The sequence below is a fragment of the Clarias gariepinus genome, chromosome 28, assembly GCF_024256425.1.
Source record: "Clarias gariepinus isolate MV-2021 ecotype Netherlands chromosome 28, CGAR_prim_01v2, whole genome shotgun sequence".
In the NCBI taxonomy this organism is placed as follows: Eukaryota; Metazoa; Chordata; class Actinopteri; order Siluriformes; family Clariidae; genus Clarias; species Clarias gariepinus.
The window spans coordinates 14866100-14884051 of record NC_071127.1 but is presented as its reverse complement, the minus strand read 5'-3'; positions in this window follow the sequence as shown (position 1 = coordinate 14884051).

Sequence of the window (17952 nt, the reverse complement as noted above, 5' to 3'; positions counted from 1 at the left end):
TAATTCTGCTTCTTTTGACAGCAATCAAACCTGTAGCAAGTATAAGAGAACCAGTTCCACTGGCCGACATTTACTCACCATCCACTTCATTAGGTACACGCGTTCGATTGCTTGTTATCTAATCAGCCGATCACATGGCAGTGACTCTACGAATTTAAGCATGGATGAAACAAGTTGCGAAAGTCCAAACTGAATAACAGAATGGTGAAGAATGATGATGATGATGTAATTGACTTTAAAATGTGTCATCTTTGTTGGCGCCAAAGGGGCTGATCTGAGTATTTCCAAAACTGCTGATCTACTGTGATTTTCAATCACAACCATCTCTAGGGATTACACAGGATGGCCTGAAAAAGAGAAAATACCCAGTGAGTGGCAGTTCTCTGGGTGGAAATGCCCTGTTGCTTCCACGGGTCGGAGGAAAATGGACAGACTGATTCGAGGTGATAGAAAGGCAGTAGTAACTCAAATAACATCTTGTTACAACCGATATATGCCGAAGAGCATCTATGAACACACTACCTTGAAGCAGATGTGTTATGGCGGGGAAAACCAACCCTCTCCAATAAGAACAGGAAACTGAGGCTGAAATTGGGCAAATTTGGTGAAATTGGGAAAAAGTTGTCTGGTCTGGTGAGTCTCGATTTCCGCAGCAACATTCAGATGTCAGGGTCAGAATTTGGCGTAAACAACATGAAAGCATCCTGTCTTGTATCAACAGCTCAGGCTGTGTCCATCCCTTTATGAGCACAGGATAATGCACCATATTACAAATCTAAAATCATCTCAAACTGGTTTGAATAAGTTAATGGTATTTACTCTGTTGAAGGAAAAAATTGCTTTAATGTTTTCATTTTTATTTTATTTTTTACTTTTGGGCCATGAGTGTTTCTTTTCAAATCTTTTACCCAATTAGTCACGCTGTTTTTGCTATATTTCTAATTAGTTTTTAACTGAAGTTCATCTTGACAGATTTCAAAGGCAAATACCGCACTAGTCACCTCTAGACTTTCTTGCTATCTCTCAATTATTCTTTATACCGCTTATCCTGTACGAGGTCACGGGAGGCCTGGAGCCTATCCCAGGGCATTCAGGGCCCTAGGCAGCATACACCATGGAGAGGTGCCAATCCATTACCATTCACAAGCACACACTCGTACACTCACTTACACATTACAGCTAATTTGGAAACACTAGTTATTCTAATCTGCATGTATTTTGACAGTGGGAGGAAACCCACCAACCCACCAGGGGGGGAACATGCAAACTCCATGCAGACAGACCTGATGGGGGAACTTGAACCCTTGACACTGGAGGTGCGAGGCCACAGTGCTAACCACTTTGCCAGCACGCCCATGCACTTAAAATAAAATTAAATATCACGCTCATTTACTTTTAACAGCTTACCAATATCCCCCTGTATCAACTTTAACTGTAGGTTATCTACTGTACATACTGTTTACAGTTAACTCTTTTACCTCTTGGTTATTCCTTAATAACTTTTATCCTTACATTTCCTCCCAGGCAAGTTTTTTATTTATAATCTTTAAATGTTTCCCATATCTTTACTAAAAAAATTTTAATAAAATAAAAGGCCTGGCTTAAACCTAAAAATGCAGTATAGGCAAAAATTCCACAATCAAAGTTGACTGCTAACTGGTTCCAGGAGGTATGTCATGTGGTTGGTGATTCAACTGGGAAGTCATTAGCAGCAAATGATCAGTGGCCGAAGACAAACAAAAGTGTTATGAGACTTCAACTTGAACCATGGGGTTAGAACAGATATTTGAGAAAGATTGCATGGTTGCCATGGGTCACCACATCAAGAAGCCAGTCCCAGACCTTATCATGGACATGACCAAAGTTCATTAAAACCTTTAAAGGCCAGGCTAAAGGAATGAACCAGAGGTATTATTGTCAGTTGCGAGACAAGTTGAGAATGGTGTGTCCCTATAACTGGTATTTACGATGGTTACAATTATGAATTGTGTTTTTGGATGCATTACAATTAATTGACATTTCCCAAGGTTTACCTATTAACATCAACATCGACGTGTGTCCATCAGCTGCATATTAATGCAAAGAGAATATTAGCCACTAGAACCACACATTGCTTGTTGTTCTACTTCTTATCAACCATTTCACTACAGGCTCCTTCTGTTCCCCATGCTTGTATTGTGAAATGATCAGTCTTGCCCCAATACAATACATATTTCCAATGATGAATCCTTTGTCTGCCAGAACTTCATTTCCAGCCTCCAACAGATTCAAAAACGCCAGACTGCTTTATAATTTCTTTGTCAGAAACCAAACCTCATGCTGAAAATGAATGTCACTGCACCACATGGAGCTACTCCAAGAATAAATTTAAATGTAGTGGTGTTTTGTAGTTGCAAAAGGTTTCACGGAGTGAAATGTCATTGGAGTGCCAGTAAGGTCGTGATTTTGCTAACTGTAGTGGCACATACGCCACAGTTGGCAATTACCTTCTCCTTAAGGACAGTAGCTACCTGGCAGCAACAGACAAGAAAAAAAAATGAATTGATGAGCTGGCGTTTACGTGAGGAAATGGAAAATCTTGTTCTCTCATTACTTGTGTTTTCATCCAGCAGACAAGATCGGTGGCAGATGGAGCGATCAACATCAGGAACACCTGCTGAGTATAATACCTCATGGTCCCATCTAAAACCCCAAACTTGTTCTGGATGTTTGGTGATTCAGTTCAATATTTTGCAGTTCTAGCTTCCCGTGTGCTGCAGAACATCAATTTTGCACATCTCTAAAAATGTGAAGATTGCTTTAATGCATTACAATGTATTGCAGGATATGGTGCAAATATCAGCATGTGTGTAGGGTGTTCAAGTCAACCTAGAACTTTTGATTATGCATTTACATTTAGGCATTTGGCAGACGCTCTTATCCAGAGCGACTTACATTTTTTTCTCATTATACATCTGAGCAGTTGAGGGTTAAGGGCCTTGCTCAAGGGCCCAAGGGCTTGATTATGCAGAATTATAGAACATAGTTAAATAAGTACAGGAGGTGTGGCAATAACTCCCAGCCAAGTGTCTGCGTGTTCGTGAGTAATTCTGTATACAGTTCCCACTGACAGATGAGTCTCTTCCGCAAATTGGTCACAAGTTATCCGTCACTTTTTAAGTTTGGTCCAAGATTTTCAGTTGGCTTTGAGCCGCCTCAGCCGGGATCGTCATTTATAAACGTACGGCCTTTTTAAAAATGTTTGCACCATTCAAATGTTTTACTGAGGCTAAGAGTCTCATCTCCGTACTGTGCTTGAAGTCTTCTGTTAATATCAGCGAGTATCTCTCATCCGCGGACAACATCAATCGATCTACTGTATCTGTCAGTGGTGCGGTGCTGACGACAGACCAATGTACTTTCTTTGGATATTACCAAATTCATCACTGTATCTCATCTGATTGCTTTCATCTACAGGTTTCCATACTTGGTTGTAGAGTATGATGATACAGGACAGGGAGGAATTCCACAGACAGAACTGGGAATGTGTTGGAAAGCAGTGTTTCCGCTGTTCTTCATCACATGGAAAGATGCAACACAGTTTTTTTTTAGCTACACAATAATCCGGTGACTTTGAGGGGTAGGTGTGTGCCTAGAGATAAAGTGACGAGTTTATAGGAACTGTTGTCTACACCATTAAGTGTTGCACACTTGGGTATGGAATGTACGCTGTTGCACAATCTGTCACTGTCACACAAATTGCAAACGGTGAAAGATTTCATATGCCTGCCTTTAGCTTTGGTCATGGTGTGCAATGGCATGTCCAGTTCACTCTATATATATATATATATATATATATATATATATATATATATATATATATATATATATATATATATATATATAGTAGCTCAGGTCTGTTAGGAGACTGGACTTTACTACGCGGTGTAAGAGCGGCAAGATATTCCTCATTGCTACGCTAACTGATACTAACTAATAATTAATAGAAAAAAAATCATATTAAAAATATATTCACAATATACAGAATAATATACTGTATTAATATATTAGAAAATATAAAAAATACACAAGGAATTGCTGCTTTTTATATATCGAGAAATATATTTAAATGTATTTAAAAGTATATCTTAAAGTATATGTAATTTTTTATTCAACAATATTACAGGTACAGTTAATGTAGAACAAAACTGACTTCATAGGCATTAATCACACCTACGAAGTAAAAGTGCGTAATTCTTATACAGTAAATGCAAAAGTTTCAATAATGTTTCAATAAACCAATTATAAGTATAAAAATAATGTCCTCATTGCAATATATAATACTGTATATCCATACATGGTCCAATCATATACTGCAATAAATTAATAAATACTGTATAAGCACTAGTTTCCTATATATGGAAATGTATTATTTAATATATTGCATTTTTTATATTTTACAATATATTGCCATATGTTTTTTTTTTTCCGTAAGGGATCATTTGTGAGGTCGGACACTGATGTTGGATGAGAAGGCCTGGCTCACAGTCTCCGTTCTAAATTATCCCAAAGGTGTTCTATCGAGTAAGGCAGGCGAGCGAATACTTTTAGCAATATATACAATCATTGCTGAAATCTTTTGGTTCATGCCTTGTAACTGACTGAGAAGTGTTACAGAACACTGGTTGTGGTTGTGATTAGAATTCGAATATCTCTTTTAACTTTCATTTTATTGCCATCATGATGACGAAGGTTGGCTTGAATTTTTGTACAGCTTGGCCTCTAAAACATTGTTTTTGAAAAGCAAAAAAAAAAAAAAGAATCGATTGATGCCAAGGTTTTCCACAAATCAAGTGTGATAAATTGTTTTTTCAGGCCAAGCTTCTCAGGGCTGCTGACGAGATACTTTGCCGCTTGCTCACTCACTCACTCACTCACTCGGTTGGTTGAATGCATGTTTGCAGGTCAGGAGGTTGCGATGCTGTACTCGTAACGTATTAATGCAATGTATTTCGATGGCTTTGTGAACATGCTGTGTTTTGTAAGACATAAAGAAATGTTTTCTGCATAGGGATAAAAAAATGATAAATATAATAATCCTGATTAAAAAGGAAGACAAGGGTTTAATTCACCAATGGGGAACCCTACAGTAGGTATGGGGTGGAAAAGTCCCAAGCCCAGTTAGAATGGCGTCAAGCATGGATGTTAGAGGGGTCTTTTGACTAGACCTTTATTTCACTTTATAATTCCCTCCTCCACTACACCAATGCCATCAAGGTAGAAAGAATTCCCAGTACACCGGATCCATGGTCGGACTGCATGCTTCACATATGAAATTCTGGCCTCCCAGAAATTCCTTTAATATTCAAAGCATGTGGAAATGGATTGGAGCGAGGTCAGGACTGTACGTGGGATGTGGCAATCGCTCCCAGCCGAGTTCCTCTAATGTATAAGAGGTGCTGCTGAATGATTGTGTCTACAGTTCCCACAGACAGATTCGTCTCTTCCGTCTCTTCCTCAAGTTATCTGTCACTTTTCAAAGATCAGGGTCATTCATGGATGTAAAGCCTTTTTTAAAATGCTTAAGCCATCCAAATGTTTTACTGTGACTAAGATTTTCATCATAATACTCCGTTTTGAAGTCTTGTGTAAATTTAAATCTGTTTTATGCCTTGATTTATGAGAAATTTCATCCGGGTTTGATTTGAACATACACAGCCATATACAGTACTTTAAGTGTACAGTACAAAGTACTCGATTGTTCACTTTAGCAGGAGAAAGTATAATTAATATATAAAAAATTAAGGAATTGTTTTGTACAATTTTGTTTACAATTTTGTTTACAATTTAAGTAACAAAATACTAAACAACATTACAACATAAATTTCTCCTTATTATATTTCTATATATTTATTCCATAATCAATTTTTTATTGTAACCTTTTTATTTTAGGGTCACAAGAGGTCCTTCAAGCATTTCACACTGCACATTGTGCTGTGTATAACTGTGCATGTGACAAATAAAATTAGAATTTGAATTCATTTATTCAAACATATAAAATGTTGAGCATGTTACTCATAATACAACTAAATGAAAGAAATGCACTTTAGTATAAGATGTTAAGATTCAATACACTTAGCATACTCAGGGGTGTTATTATAGTGATGGCAGGCTTTATTAACCTGATAAGAATTTGGCGTCTCCAGGGTCCAGGTTCAATTCCAGCCTCGGGTCTGCGTGCATGGAGTTTCCTTGTTCTCCCCGTGCTCAGTGGGATTCCTCCAGGTACTCAGATTTCCTCTCACAGTTCAAAAACTTGCAGATTAGGCTATTTGGCCATCCAAGGTGTACCCCACCTCGTGACATAATAGGCTCCAGGCCCCCCGCGACACTGCATACAGGATAAAGCGGTATACAGTAGATGATGAGTGAGTGAGTGAGTGAGTGAATAAGTTGAAGAATTCCTCATTAATAGCTTTTTTTTTTAGTCATACTCTTGCTAAAAATAGCATTCTTGTTTTTAAAGTACATGCATCTCTTATACATGTGGGTGTTGAATTCCTGCAGGCTACTTATAAGAGTGTTAACTGATTCCCATGGAAAAAAAAAAAGAAGAAAAAAAGGAATCTTAATATTATTGAGATAATCTGCTCTACTGTTATTGTATATTGCATGTATGCATATCCTCTTTTTTTCATCGCAATCCAGATCATCGTCAGAAGCCCCTTATCATTTTACCCCTTAAATCCCTCCATTCCAGGCTTTAAGCCCTCACCCATGCTTGCCTTTCTCAGTCCACATCCTCTCAATGATAGCAGGCACTCGGTGATTTGCTGGCCTCTTCCTCCTCTCATTAGTGACAATGAGGGGAACAGACTCCCATGGCGAGATGCCTTTTGTGCCATGTCATCTCACATGCATCAAGCTATAGCCCCCGCCGAGGCTCTTTCTGCAAGAGAGCGGAGGGCTGGTAATTCTCTCCCCAGCCCTATCTGTCATGAGACCACTACCATCAAGTACAGGCTTGTGGTTCTGAAGTGGCTCTGGCACACTATTAGACGAGATGGGCTGAAATTGAAGGGGGAATATAGCACTCTGATTTCACTCCAGGTGTGTTTGAGAGAGAGGCTTCAGCCAGCTCCGAGCGTTTGGAGGAGCTTCTGCTTTATGTCGGGATGCAGATGAGATTAATGAGCATACAGGAGCAGAATATGCATTCGATTCATCTCGGGCGCGGTTCTTTTAGGGAATTACCATAACACATGAGAGGTGTGATGTATTATACTGTTCCAGAGTCTCACCACAAGAACTGATTACGTTGTACTTTTGCCAAGTAAAAGCCCCATACATCAGTACTTTCGCATTTATTTAAATATTGTAGTAAGGTTAAGTCTTATGCTTTGTAATGTAAAGTTTCAGAATTTAGAAAATCTGCACTATTGCAATACTAGTTTGGGGCATCCCTCTCACTACCCGCTGATTATCCCGCGCAATCTTCTTTGCAAGACTTTGTTGAGTAAGGTCTATATGATATGATTCACAGGAATGACAATGAGATTCATTTGGTCTAATGAGAGAGAGAGAGAGAGAGAGAGAGAGAGACCCCACTACTGCAGAGCTCAGCATTTAGTCTCATTTTAATATGCACAGCAGTAACCGATGCCAAAGTGTATATGGAAAGTAACAAGGTTGCACTACGACAATTTGTTTTCTATACTTAACTGTATGCCAGAATATGGCAGCTACAGAACAGCAATCAACAAGGTTGCCAGGTCTTTGTAAATGTTTTCCTGGTGTGTGTAAAGTCACTGTGCCAAGCATACATATCTGAGTATCACCAGTAGACCAGTACATTCCCTTTGCATTCCACAATCATGCTTTTCCCCTACCCGAGCTTTCAGAGATGGGTAGAGTGGCCTAAGAATGTATTCAAGTAAGAGTAGATGTACTTTAAAATAATATTACTCAAGTGGAAGTAAAAAGAAATTATTTATAATTAATTAACTATATACGTATACACTATATTATACTTTTTACTTTGAATTGAGTAAATTTGTGAAGAAGAAAGGCTACTCTTGCCCTGCTACATTCGGATACACTCGACTCGTTACTCTTCGAGTCGATATGTTTATTTATTTTTTTAAACCATTTATTCTACACATGCAGCCGGTAGATCTACTGTACCGCATGACTGTTTCACCAATCGAACCCAGCAACAATAATCACATGACTCCGTTTGACCAATCAAAGTGGGTCAAAAACTTCGACCGACATCCATGGCATCATATACAAAGCATGTTTCGCTTGCAAAAGAACACGCCTATATATACAGTATATATAATAAAAAACAACAACATTACAATTAAAACAGATACTAAAACTTGAGTATTTTTTGACCGAATACTTTTTTACTTCTACTTTAATATTATTACAACTACTTCTACTTCAGTAAATTTTTTGACTACTCTACCCACCTCTGATTATATGTATATACTCTATAATATAGTATAATCCTAATAATTGCATATGCCAACATTGCAACCTTCAACCTTTTTTTTTTTTTACCATTTTATCTAAATCCATCCACACAAAAATGACATAAATCCATACCTACTTTCTACAGCTGTTTCTTTTGTTCTATATTTCTTCATATATTTTCTATATTGTGTATTTTTGTTGTACAGTTATTTTATTTTAACTTTAATTTTATATTAAATTTTATTTTTTCCTAGTTAAGTTTACCTTTTATTTCATTTTTCATATTTATTTCTTATTCATCATCTTTTATTTTAATGATAAGTACAATAAGAGGAGCGTTTCTTCTTTACAAATATATTTAGGTAAAAGTAAGATGAATGGTGCTGTAAAATTACTCATAGAAGTGCATTTTTTTCCAAAAAGGTACTCAAGTAAAGGTAACTCATTAATACCGAGCTTTACAGTATTTCCAGTAAATTCAAAAAAATGCGTAGGGTGAAGTGTCCAATCTTGCTGTGCCATTTGATCTGTGACATGATGATGCAACTAGCCTACATACACTAGAACAACAGCTACTGTGTGCATTATAATCTGTGCATTATACAGTAGCCACACTTACAGTACACCTTCCATTGGTTTGCATCACCCTTAAGGCAAACAAGAACTTGTGGATCATTTATTTATTTATTTATTTATTTATTGTTTTTAAACTTGTACTTTTGCCACCAGCAACCTACCTTAAAAAAAAAACCTTGCAACCCTGGCTCTCAGTGGTTATTTCTCCATTTAGTGAATAAACAATATACCACAACCAGCACCAGTACCAGTGAGTAATGAAGTACAAATATTTCTTTTTATCTTTATAGTAATTTTTTTTTTACTTTTTACACAACTGTAAAATAGTTTGGTTTGGTTTCTTTCACGTTATCATCATATTTCCATTAAGCCTGGAAATATGGAGATATTAAAATGTTAAAGGTGGGCACTTTTCTTGTTATGGCTTGAAAATGTAATATAAAACAAATAGAGAGACAATAGAGAGAAAAAGATAAATAAACAAAAATGATTCCTAGAAGTGTCACCTTCTAATATTTCCTTGGACCACCTTAAGCGTTGATTATGGCACACATTCATCATGGCATTATGAGATGTCACAACATTTATTTCTATCCAGGGCTGCATTGATTTTGGCAGAGATCTTGTATTGGTGATTGGAAAATTGAATCACTCTCCAGTACATCCCAAAGACTTGCAATTATGCTAAGGTCAGGGCTCTGTGGTGGTCATGTCATGTGTAAAAATGAGTCCTTGTGCTCCCAGAACCACTCTTACAGTTTAAGTCCTTTTCATCGAGCAAGAACTAATTCACTGATGTGCAGTACATTCAGGTCGCCAGCTGACTTTATTTTATTGCTGAGCGTAGACCTGAGCAATCAGATTATAAGATTGTTTTTAGAGGATTGTGCAGTGGCCACTATGCATGATGGATGCATCGCCTAATGCACTGTCCTTCTTACTCTACGCATCCATCGTTCTGGAATACGGTCTGGACCCATTAGATACATAACCTTTTTCCAAATTCCAATAGTTATGCTCCCCAGGAAACTGAAGACTTTTTCTTTTAGTCTCACTAACAAACGGTTTTCTCATGGCTTTACAGCTGCTTAATTCCAATCCTGTGAGATGTGTGTGAGTAGAAATGCTCTTATATTAATTAGTAAACATGGCTGTGGTTTCAACTGTCGTTTTTTTTTAAATGATCCCCCATCACAGTCATTCTTTTTTTTTTTTTTTTTTTTATGACCAGAAAGTTGACAGTTCAGTTCCAGGTTTCAATAATGCATTGGACAGTTCCAAGTTAACCCAGTTCCAGGAATTTATTTGCTTCCTGAAAGACTGTGTCACAGTAAACATAGCTGAAACATATTACATGTGCTCTACATACTGTATGCATATATAACATATTTCTACTGTGCTTCATTCAGACTTCTCCTATACTTCCATACATGGGTTGTTGTTTTTGAGATGGGGGAAGTATATACATATGCACACTACCGTTCAAAAGTTTTAAAGCACTTTCTAACTCCATAATCGTTCCTGATTTTTATTTCCTTCTACATTGTAAAGGAATGCTGAAGGCGTCCAAAAAATGCATTAATCTCCTTTGAACAGTTAATGGTGAGATGTTTCTGCTACTTCTCCTCTGTAAAGACTTCATAACGCCTCTAATCTCAGGTGCTGTTAATTGGTCATTTTTCAGGCTGATAACTCCAAATGAACTTCTCATCTGCGGCAGAGGTAGGTTTTGGTCTCGCCCTCCTGGGATGGCCTTCATGAGAGCCAGTTTCATTATGGTGCTTGACGGATTTTGCAAATGCACTTGACAATACTGTTCTTGCAAGAACTATTACAGAAAGGCTGACCTCTGTGTCTTAAACTAATAACTAACTGTTGTTTTTCTTGTTGTTACATAATTACCTAATCCCATATGTGTTATTTTATAGTTTTGAAATCCTCAGTATTGTTGTAAAATGTAGAAAATAAATCCCTAAACAAAAAAAAAAAAAATTAGCAAAATTTACTTTTGAACGGTAGTGTGTGTGTGTATATATATATATATATATATATATATATATATATATATATATATATATATAGCACAATATATCATGCACAATAATTGCTCTATTTGTCAGTGGCGCAGTGCTGACTACAGACCAATGTACTTTCTCTGCACATTACCAAATTTATCCCTGTACCTAATTTAATTGCTCTCATGTACATGCTTCTTTCTATCTTTTTAGTATATGACAGTATTTGTTTATTTTTGGAGACTAGGCATTGTACAGTATATTGCCAATATTTTGCATGAAATTAGTAATAATAATAATAATAATCGTTGTTATTATTATTATTATTATTATTATTTATAGATCACTATTTATAAAAACTTTATCTTAATGTTTTTACATTAAAGATCAAAAACTATTAGGAAGTACCTAATTTAAAAATATTGCTTATATCCTTATTTTTTAAACCCTACAAAACAGCACTAGATCTAGGCCTAGCTAATTTTTTAGATTTTATTGTTGTCTTAGATGTGCCCATGACTTTATTCGCGTGGAATCACACACTGAAATGTGTTTTAAAAAAATGTACAACACCATCTGTTAAATTTTAAATTTTTTTTTTACTGTGAAGTGTGCGGATTGAAGGTGTAATATCGCATTTATTAAGTAGATTTTTGCACACTCATAAGCACGTATGAAAGAATGTACAGCGCCATCTGTTGAATTTGTTTTCGACTGCGATGAAACAAAGCCTGTGTGTTACCTTAAGATCGGCCAAATACACCTGTGGAAACCATATTAAAATTGGTTTAGTGCACAAACAGACAAAAAGTTCCTTAATGTGTTCTATTAATCATATTATGTCCCCCAATATTTTTTTTTATATATTCCATTGTATATAGATAGGCATATTACATTTATTTTAAAGTTTTGCCCTTGGTATGAAAAGACTATAAAAGCTTTATTGTAAAAGTATATTGTTTCATATTTAACAAAAATGGTATAAAACAGGTTAAATCAGGTACAAGAAATTATTTGTTAATTGTTCTAACAAACAAATGTTTAAATTAGTCTCCTTGTTCGGAGATGTTCTGCATTGTGTGACTGAGTAACTAATTAAATATGCTTTTCTGAAATAAGATAATGGAAACAATACTTACAGTACAGACTGTGCTTGTTATCATCTTTTAAATATGATGTTTGATTCTTTAAGCTGAGCCATATGGATTGTAGATTTTAATACTTTTGCACTGATCCTCCCATCTTTGGCACAGGGACATTAGACTTGGATATGAACTCTTACAGTTTACGCTTAGTCTATTGAATTCTGAGTCATAATTTACGTTCAGTTGTGTTGTATTTGTCCTTGCTGCGTCGTACTGTTGCCTAGTTTATTGTTTTTATTAATATGTTAATATACTGTATGTTTTGGTCTCTTTACTATGTATTAATCAGATTTTGGATTTATTATTTAAAGTGTTTTTGAAAAAACATTTCTTTAATTAACCTCATGTTACCATTTGTTACACTGACTATAAACAAATTTTGTACATGTTCTCAAAAGAAGCATTATATATCATAACAATATTAAAATATTTTAATAGTATCAAAATATCATTGTTTTCACCAGACATCATCAAAAAAACTCTCATGGACTTTAAAAAAATTTGATTCATTGCATGTTTTATATTGGTGGAATGGTGGCTTTAGCATTGTTTCCTTGCACCTTCAGGTTCTGGGTTCGATTCCCACCTATGTGCATGGAGTTTGCATGTTCTCCAGGATACAGTAGAGACAATGAGACATTTTATATTATCGACCCCTAGTGGCAATCCACAGGGTTTCTTTAAGCCTTTTTCAGACATGTGTCATTGTTCTCTTAAGGCAACAGCTTTTGTGTCAATCAAATGTAAGTCACTTTTACCTTAATGCTCATAGTGGCTACATTCAGATATTTCCATGACAGTACAAAATTACACAGTACATTATCTGATGAACAGTAAAATGTATGTTGCCAAAGTTTTCTGGAGGGTAATGATGATGTCTCCTGCCATGTACAATACTGTCCCAATAATGTCTCGTCCTCAGCATAAAGAGAGAGAGAGAGAGAGAGATAGAGAGAGAGATCATGAGCTCTCTGATCATGGTGTTTGTTTTTCCTTAAGAGTCCAATTGCAGTCAAAACAGCAGCTTCTAAATAATGTCTAGGATTGGGATGTTGTTTTTAAGGATGTCATTTTTTAGGCTGTTGTGACTGGTGGGCTTCTATACTTAACGCTTATCCTACTTCTGTACAGCATAATCTAGTGTGAGAATGACTATAAGTTAACTGCATACGGTTCAGACTTGTGCCATGTTGGAAGCGATACGCAAATGTTACTGGGTCCGATTTAATAAGATCGCCTTAGAGAAATGTGGCCGTCCAGACATGAAGCTGCCGCATTCAGATGCTATCAGATTAATGGAAAGTATTGCATGTCTAAAAGGGGCTTAAGTGTATTTAAATTCCAAAACATACTTATCAGCATGCCCTTAAGCACTATTCAAGTTTATAACCCGGAGCGGTGTCATGTTTGCCCAAAACACACTATATATATAATGTATGTGAGAAAGGAATTACGCCTATATTTTCTCAGGCTATATCGTTTTGACCTTGTTCTTTGCGGAATGAATGAAAAGGCGTCCGCGGTGTTCATTAGCCATTCTCTCCATGCGCCTAGTGCACTTTCTTTCTAATCATAAACCTTTGGAATGAAGCTGTGTCAGTTTTTCAAAGGTGTCAACGGCGCAATTCCCCTCCGGCAGACATTTAAGTATTCCTGCTCTGTGGTCCATCTCCAGTTTATCCTATTACAAAATATGCTCCAGTCTCCATCGGGCTAAAATTATTCATGAATATCAGTACCAGAGTTGTGGATATGTTTTGAAGTGTCCCTTTAAAAGTGAAATATTTGACTGTTTGGGGCAGACGCAGAGGCTGCTCCCTCGTCATGCCTTCCTTTAGAGGTATTGCTCTGAGTCGTTTTTGCCTCTATGACTTACTCTCATCTTTTCCCCAGAGCTTCCTTCTGTTATATTCCCTTTCCTCTCTTAGCTAAGACTTGCAGCATCGTACAGCACGGTGGCCTTCACCATATCTGAGATATTTAGTCTGTTACTCCACAGAGTCCAAGAGTTTGTTCCAGCTAAAGTGAAATTTCATTGGAATTTAAATTGCTGTCTCCAACAATTAATATCAAATGAAATTACACCTCATATGTTTAGGGTCTGTTTTTTTTTCCCCCTCCCTCATGTTATAGTCTAATATTAAATTGTAGCGTTGCCAGCCCTCAAGAATTAACCTTGATAGATTGATCCCAAGGGAAATTACAGTATATATCGTTAGAGACTTGCACAAATCAGTGCAACTGACAAACAATAAATAAATAAATTAAATAAAATAGGAAGTAATTACAAATATTCATATTACAAGCTGTGCAAAGTTATAGCATAGTGATGAGGTAATTATTAGGAGAACAGCAAAACATAGCAGTGTTTTATAGCAATGTTTCAGGATAGATTTAAAGCAATGTAAAAAAAAAAGAAGGGAAAAAATGTTCCATCATGCTTTTTATTTTGTTGAGTTTATTCCTTTGATCCTTATTTTTGTTTATCCATCTTTTCCAGATCAAACAGTTTTCAACTGACTCTTCTACATGACATTATGGATACATTTACATTCCAAGTCACATCCATCAATTCCGTTTTTATTTTTTTGTCAGATCGGATTTGCATGTCTTGATGGTTGCATTAATAATTACAAATGACTTTTATCTGACTCTCACGTGCATGTGTTTGTTCTCTGAATTGTCACGGATGTTTCTGATTTACAAAGGCGCAGAGTAGAGATAAGCGAATCCGAATTCATCCGGGTTAAAAAACCCGATTCTTTATACAGTATGACTCATGAATCACGAATTTTTTTCTTCATTTACTCGGATCAGTTGAGTCATAAGTTATCTTGTTGCTAAAAACAACATACATGAATGCAAACTGTTAATTACACATTCAGTTGTTCTAAGTAATTCTTAGCTAGTAACTGTAAGAACAAGTGGCTGACAGGAATCTGAGTCTCTCAGAAATGTGAGAGACTCAGATTAGCGGGTACTGATTCGTCTGATTCATCTGAACGTGGTACTCGGCGGATCCGCCGGACTCGCAGCGTGGAGTAAAACAACCGGATCCAACAACCGGATCCGGGAGACTTAGTGTGTGTTCACCAGTTCAAGTATTTGGTGTATTCTGAGGATTCGTTGAGCGCCCCTAGTGGAGTAACCATGGAAAAAAACAGACGTAGCACAATGCTATAACAAACCGCAGCTGTTTCACTATTACAATATTGCGTGATTGGACGTAGTGCGCTATAATCTGATTTTAGTAACATTTTTGTTACATGTTGGTATGATGTAGATGTGTATTATGACAAACTGGGATGAAAAACAGCTCTGGCATTTGTATTACATTTTAACACAACACAACTTCACCAGAATGATAATGCTAACGGTGCTAACAATGTGACGCTTTAGCTTAGTGTATACAATGAATGCATTATATGCATGAAAACTCAAGTTCAAATCCCAGCTTTACCACCTGGACATTTTTTTAACTATCTAAAACTTTGTAAAAACTAACTATACCATATAGTCTATCCGTTTTTAACCCATAAAAATGAAAATATCAGATACCGCTGATATATTTATAATTATTTTATTTATTCGTTATATTTGATGTTGTCTAAACTTATTTTTATGTGCATATGTCAATCAAATAAATATTTGCCATTCATTTTTTATTCTCTGTAAGAATAGAGAATTAAAAAAATTACATTATGGTCAGAAACATAAAAGACTTAAAGTGCTATCATGTCCTAGCTGATTTATGTAAACCGGGGGATTCAGTAGATCTGTGAGACTTGTAGCGTAAAAGAACAAAGTCTCAGACCAGAAGATATGAGAGATGAGCTGCTCATTAGCTGCATCGTAAATATTTAAATTACTGAAACTATAGCCAAAATTTGTGTATGTGGACGTGTTGGGGGTCTGTTTATTGACAATGTAATTATTTTAATATTTGATGTGCTGAAAGTGTTCAGTATTACTAATTTATCCAATATTATCTTACAGTATTTAAAAGTAAGCAATTATTATGTACAGTTAAAAAGGAAGAATAACCACTATTTTCACTAGAGAATTCCTTGAGTTTATGTAATTTATGTAAGTATTTCAAATTCTGACCACACCTGAAGACATTTAAATAAATGCCTGAAGTTTGGAGGTATACTTTATGGCCAAAACATATGGACACCTGACCATAGCACCCGTATGCCACACACATTTTTATATTTTGTCTCTGTATGCTGAAGCACTAAGATTTCCCAATAAACAAATTCTGTAGAGTTTTTATATAAAGAAAAAAAAATTATGGAAAAGCCAAAGGAAATTCTGTAGAAATTGTTCAATAATGGGTTAGCAGACAGACAGACAGACAGACAGACAGACAGACAGATAGATAGATAGATAGATACCCTATTGATTGCAAAGGAAATTTCCACTAGTATCACAATAGGCATGTACTGTAGTTACATTATCACTTCAGTTAAATTATCACTTGTGTTGAGCAAAGTCCAAAAAAAAAAAAAGAAATAAAACAGAATATTTTATATATAGGCAATGGGAATAAATATTCAGTGAACGAAATATTGCAAATTGAGATGTGCAGCTAAGTTATAGCAATTAAAAGTGGCAGCAGTGCAAAAAGGAAATGGTGCAAGACTGAGGTAATGAACGTCAAAGCCGATTAAGGTAAATGATGAGTAGATAAATATGACTGTGAGCAGTACTGTAAGTCTGATAGGAAGGAGCACTACATGTAAAACCGAGGATAAGTTGTGGTTGAGGGACCATCAGGACTAAGAATCCCAATCACGTCCCCAAGCACCAAATGCCAAATGCAGTTTGTGATATAACCCTTACCATCTGTCTAGGCTTGGGACTGATCCTAAGAGTGCCCTGGTTTGTGCAACCCAAAGTGGCTGGGGTTGGTTTCCTGCCCAGGATTAAAACCCAAGCCACTGTGATAAAAGTGCTGTCCCCAGAAAATCTGTACCTTTTATTCCAATCCCAGACATTAATTAGGAATGGACAATTTCTGGTCATGAAGTATTTTGTCTCCACAATCTGCATCATGTCCACATCAAAATATTCAGTAAGGACAAACCTCCTTTGAACCATTGTCAACAAAATCACATAAAACGATAAGGTAAAAGTTAACACTAACTTAAAAGGAATAAAATGTGTTTGAAAGAATTTACTTGAACAAAGAAATAGCCGCAGGCTTCCTGCAAACGAATCCAAAGACGTCTGTAAGCAAATCTCGTGAGACGCAAATGAAGAATTAGAAGAGAAGAGAATCTACAATCCATCAAAGACTGAGCAATGGTTTTTAAATTATTGGCAAGAACAAGAAGAGCTCTTGTGTAACGTGGATCATAAGAGCAGTGTATAAATAAGAGAGTTATAAACAACTGATGGGATTTTGGGGATCTGGGAACGAAGTAAGTTCAAAAGCGTTCAAAAGTTCTGTGAAATTTAATCAGAACTCTATAGATCATCAGCGTCATGAAAGAAGTTCTGCTCAGTCCTGGAGTTCTTAAAACTTAAATTCTTGAAGTAGATTCCTACTGAATGTTTCTGAAGGGGATTTTGCCACCAAAGCAACTTCCTTAACATCTGGGACTCAGCAACTGGAACAATAGAAATTCAAGACATTTTTTCAAAACATCTAACGAAATATTAAGTCAAAAATATTAAGTCATTTTGATTGAAATAAGAAAATATTTAATAGCCTTGGATTTAATTATTTTAAATCTTATGCCCTAAGTAGCTTC